Here is a 5,662-nt window from a genome sequence, read left to right on the forward strand (position 1 = left end):
TGCACTCCAGCCTGGGTGACAAGCAAAACTCCGTCTAAAAAAAAAAAAAAAAAAAAGACTGAGAGTTTTACAGAGTTGAATAGAGGCAAGTCATGGGAGCTTCCCCGTGAAGTCATGCAGCACACAGCAGTACAGGCACGCTGAGCGCAGAAGGAGCTTCCCTTAGGTGCAGTCTTCACACTGGGAGCAGACATATTACACAGATCTCATTATTCTGTAACCAGCATTGCACACCATGTTGACTCATCACTTTGAGAACGAGCTAGTTGGCTGTTAAATTGCCCCAGTCTCTAATGAGAATTGTTAAAAAGTAAACTTTTTCCCAAGTCTTCCCTTAGCTATTTATCCTTCTTTCTTTCTTTTCTTTCTTTCTCTTTCTTTTTCTCTTCCTTCCTTCCCTCTCTCTCTCCCTCCCTCCTCCTTCCTTCCTTCTTTCCTTTTTCTTTCTTTCTCTTTCTTCCGTCTCTCCCTCCCTTCTTTCTTTTGTTCTTTCTTTCGCTCTTCCTTCCTTCCTTCCCTCCCTCCCACCTTCCTTTGTTCCTTCCTTTGTTCCTTTCTTTCTTTCTTTCTTTCTTTCATCTCTCTCTCTCCCTTTCTTTCTTTCTCTTTCTTTCTTTCTTTCAACAGTCTCACTCTGTCACCCGGGCTGGAGTGCAGTGGCATGATCTCAGCTCACTGCAAACTCTTCCTCCTGGGTTCAAGCGATTCTCCTGCCTCAGCCTCCCAGGTAGCTGGGATTACAGGCACCCACCACTACGCCCAGCTAATTTTTTGTGGTTTTAGTAGAGACAGGAGATCACCATGTTGGCCAGTCTGGTCTTGAACTCCTGACCTCATGATCCACCCTCCTCGGCATCCCAAAGTGCTGGGATTACAGATATGAGCCACCATGCATACCCAGTGTTTTTTTTTTTTTGTTTTGTTTTGTTTTTTAAGTAGAGATGGGGTTTGCCATGTTAGCCACGCTGGTCTTGAACTCCTGGCCTCAAGCAATGCATCTGCCTCAACCTCCCAAAGTGCTGGGACTACAGTGTTTTTCTTTCTCAATGATGCAATACATAGTCATAAATATTCTCTGGAATCCTCTCATTTTCCTAATTACAAGAAGGAACTTTTAAGAAACCAAAAGACAGAAACCTGCTGGATCAATCTTCCCATATGAGTAGCACATCAAACTCATTTATGAAAAAGGAAGAATCACAAAGTTTCAGTTTGTTACAACAATATAAGAAGTAGGAGAGAAAGAAGCATAGATAAACCAGTACAGATAGGAAACACGAAATAAGATTATAGAAATGAATCCAAATTTCAGTAATCATCATAAATGTAAATGGATCAAATAGGCCTTTAAAAGTACAAAAAGAGTTCGAGTTTTAAGTATTAGAAATCCAGATAAATACTTTTTATAAGAGGCTTGCTAAACTGTAAGGATCCAGAATGACAGAAAGCATAAGTATATAAAAAGTAGAGGCTGGGCACTGTGGCTCACATCTGTAATCCCAGTGCTTTGTGGTGCTGGGAGTTGAAGACAAGTCCTGGCAGCATAGTAAGACCCCATCTCTACAAAAAACACAAAAGTTAGCCAGGTGTGGTGGTATGTGCCTATGGTCCCGGCTACAGGGGAGGCTGAGATGGGAGACCTGCTTGAGCCCAGGAGTTTGAGGCTTCGGTGAACTGTGAGCACCACTGCACTCCTGCCTGGGTGACAGAGCAAGACCCTGTCTGAAAAAGGGTAATAATAATAATGATTTTTTTTTTTTTAATTAGCTGGTCATAGCGGCATGCACCCATAGTCCCAGCTACTTGGGAGCCTGAGGCAAAAGGAGCCTTTGAGCCCAAGGAGTTCGAGGCTGCAGTGAGTCAAATGCCACTGCACCCCAGCCTGGGTAACAGAACAAGACTCTGAAAGAAAGTAAAAATAAAAGTAAAAATAAAATATATCTGGCAAACATCCAACCCTTCAAAAAAGCTAATGTGATTATTATTAACATGAGACAAATGAGTTTAAGACAAAAAGCATTTTCAGGGATGAAATGAGTTACTACATTTGCTAAAAATTTCATTGGAGAGTTATAACAACTCTAAACTTATGTGTCCTTAATAACATATCTTCAAAGTATGTAATCCAAAAATTGATCAAACTTTATGTTTCAAATTGAAAACATACATGGTGATGAGGATAAATAATTGAGGAAGATAGACGAGAAGAAACATATGTTGGGGGTTTACTATTTGCCAAGACTGTGCCAAATGCTAGGGAAACAAGGATGTGGAGACATAGCTTCTGCCCCCATAAAACTTCCATATGGAAATAATGTATAATGTGATAAAGGTTATAACAGTGGGATATACACTCTTATAATGAATGATGGAAGACAGAAGGAAGTTACTGTCTCAATCAGAAGAGGAGGAGCTAAAGGAAAACTCGCAGAGAAGTCTTCTGAAATCATCTTAAAAGATGAGTAAGAGTTCACCAGATAGACAAAGGGCAGAGGGGAGGGGACCAGGGAGCAGAACATGCCAGACAGAGGAAACAACACACCAAAAGCCAGAAAGGTAAGAAAGCACAGCATGTTCAGAGGTCTACAGCATTGGATAAAAGCACTGAGAAAGAAAAAAACATTTTTACTGGTAATGATTTCACATGCATGAAGCCTTAATTTCAGTGACATTTACACATACCAGAAAGAAGAACTGGACAAGCTTCCTCTTCAGCCTAAAAGTCACTAGAAAAATATTACGAATCACATGGGAGATGGGAGGAGCTTAGAAAGCGACCAGTTTGATTTTCCTTGGCAAATCCTGCAGTGCAGATTTGCTAAGCTCCAGTGTAATGTACTCTGGTGATGTCATTTTAGCCTCGGATGATTGCACATCCCAAACAATCATGTGACTAATACCCTTTGGCTGTTACCAAAAGGTCTAAACAATACCAGCAGCATGCTCAGCCTCAGCGTGCTAGCAAGCTGCCTTAGTTCCTCACTTTCATAATTACAATCTGACTTGTTAATGTAATAAACAGGAGGTGGAAAAGGAGAAAGAAAAACAAGTGTGGAAACTGTTTCATAGCAGTGCTATGACCTAACGCATCCATTTGATTTCAGTTGGCAAGGGAAGCAGAAGATCCAGTTTGACAAAAGAAATCAAGAATGGTTACACAACAGGCTGAGCTGGGAGAGTCCTTTATATATTGTCAGTCTCTACCATGGCAGGTAATTCCCTCAGTTGTGAACAAAACATCTTCCAGAGTAGCCAAAACGTTTTAGGAAATAATGTGCACTTTTTTTTTCTTTTTCTTTCCCCTTCGATAACTAGTCCAGCAGAATAATGTGCAATTTAGAAGGGACTGTTTTTTTTCTTTCTTTTATATAAAACTGTGCCCCTTGATTTTGGGTCTCATTGATGTTGATTCTTTTAACTAAGCAATTTTCTCATGTGCAGTGGGAATTGACACCTCTCTAACCAATTTTTATTTTGTTGATGAAAACTGGAAGCAGAAGCTAGAAGGATGGGGGGATTGTCCTCTTTTCTCTCTATTTTTTTTCTTTTTTATGTCCTTTTATGTCAAGTTAAGCCTGGTTTTTGCTTTAATCATAGCAGAAAGCATTTTCCACGTCAGGGAAAGTAGAGAACAGGCTGTAAACCCTGTCCCCTGCTTGCTCTCCAGCTCCCCATTTTTGTCCTTTGCCCTGCAGCAATGTCTTTTCCCTTCTTGTTTGCTTCTCCTTTCTTTATTCATTTCTCAGTTCTTCTCTGGCCTCACTCAAAATGGCAGAAATTATGCAACCTAGTACTTTTCACAGAAGCTCCTTAAGCATAGTAATTCATCAAGGATTCATCAAGTGCCTGCCATGCACTGACACTGTTCTAGATGCCGAGAATACTACCATGAATGAAACAGACAGAAATCCCAGCTGTCACTGAGCTTTGTCTGAGGGCCACTGGGGAAGGCCTCTCGAAGGAAGTGATAGCTGAGCTGGGATCTGAGTCATGAAGCGGAGTTGAGCCTAGGGGAGAACAGCTGCAAGAGTGTTCCAACCAGAGAGACCAGCCCGGCAAAAAGGAGGAGCATCCACCCGGTACATTCCAGGGACAGGAAGGAACGAGGCACAGTGCCTTCAAGGGAAAAGCATCAGTTTGGATGAGGAAGGATGGAGGGTCATGAATACAAAGTAAGAGAAATTATGGCTGGGTGCAGTAGCTCACGCCTGATATAATCCCAGCACTTTGGGAGGCCAAGGCGGGCGAATCACTTGAAGTCAGGAGTTCCGTACCAGCCTGACCAACAGGGTGAAACTTCATCTCTACCAAAAATACAATTAGCTAGACCTGGTGGTACGTGCCTGTAATCCCAGCTATTCGGGAGGCTGAGGCAGGAGAATCGCTTGAACCTGGGAGGCAGAGGTTGCAGTAAACCAAGATCGCACCACTGCACTCCAGCCTGGGTGACAAGCAAAACTCCGTCTAAAAAAAAAAAAAAAAAAAAGACTGAGAGTTTTACAGAGTTGAATAGAGGCAAGTCATGGGAGCTTCCCCGTGAAGTCATGCAGCACACAGCAGTANAGAGAGAGAGAGAGAGAGAGAGAGAGAGAGAAATTAGCTTAGGACGAAAAGAATTTTGTCCACAACAAAGGAAAGATTCCTCTGGATCCACCAGATGGAGGAAGGTTTGAGAGAACAAAGTTCATGGTTGGGTTCCAGGGTCTGAGCAGAAGCAGGAGAGAGAATCTTCTCTTTCTTTAGAGGTGTAAAGAGTGGGAACTGGGGACCAGTAACTCAGAGAGGCAAGGCCAAGTTCAAGAAAGACTGGGGGGACGAATGGACTGATAGTAACACACAGACAGAGACGCACACTTATGCAGTCACGTGTGCATGAAACAATAGCAGGCGCCTTTTCGAAGTATGTCGGGTTGAGTGAAATGACCTAAATGTATATTTTGTATACAGTAAGCAGGAAGGCAGAGCCCTGTTTTTACAAACTACATTCTCAACATTTTTAAAAACATTTGTTCCTGGCCAGGTACAGTAGCTCATGCCTGCAATCCCAGCACTTTGGCAGGCTGAGGCAGAAGGATCACTTGAGGACAGGAGTTCAAGACCAGCCTGGCCAACATAGCCCAAAACCCCCGTGTCTACCAAAAAAAAAAAATTCAAAAATTAGCCTGGCATGGTGGCTTATGCCTGTAGTCCCAGCTACTTGGAAGGCTGAGGCAAGAGAATTGCTTAAACCTGGGAGAAGAAGTTTCAGTGAGCTGAGATCACAACACTGCACTCCATCCTGGGGAACAACAGAGTGAGACTCTATCTCAAAAAAATAAAAATAAAAATAAATCGTTCCTTTACAATAAACATAAAAACCACATACCCTTGTTTAAAATGATTTGAAATTTCAAATGAAATAGAGTGACTGATAAAAACATGCAGGAAGTTTCAGAGTATGTTTCTTCAAGTTACTTAAGCCTCCTTCCCCCAGACTGTGGTCTGGAACCTTCTGATCTATGGCTTTCCAGGTGAATCTCAGCTGAGCTGCTTTAACATGGTAAGTGTGGCCAGATCTGCAGAGTAGCCTCAGGCTGGGCTCATTAACTCCAAAGGAAAAAGAAAAAGGCCACAACTTAGTGGGCTGCCAAAGCTGCTGTCTTTTTTTTTTTTTTTTTTTTTT

General features: G+C 42.2%; 1 long non-coding RNA gene across 1 annotated transcript in view; it reads right to left on the reverse strand.

The window, feature by feature from the left end:
- Positions 1-2,838, reverse strand: part of LOC108315957 — a 7,085-nt gene extending 4,247 nt beyond the window's left edge. The window contains exon 1 of the long non-coding RNA XR_001830128.2: positions 2,683-2,838. This is a non-coding gene — a long non-coding RNA (uncharacterized LOC108315957). The remainder of the gene's footprint in view (positions 1-2,682) is intronic.
- Between the last annotated feature and the right edge of the window lie 2,824 nt (positions 2,839-5,662).

Source organism: Cebus imitator, unplaced genomic scaffold (assembly GCF_001604975.1).
Source record: "Cebus imitator isolate Cc_AM_T3 unplaced genomic scaffold, Cebus_imitator-1.0 Scaffold180, whole genome shotgun sequence".
Lineage (NCBI taxonomy): Eukaryota > Metazoa > Chordata > Mammalia > Primates > Cebidae > Cebus > Cebus imitator.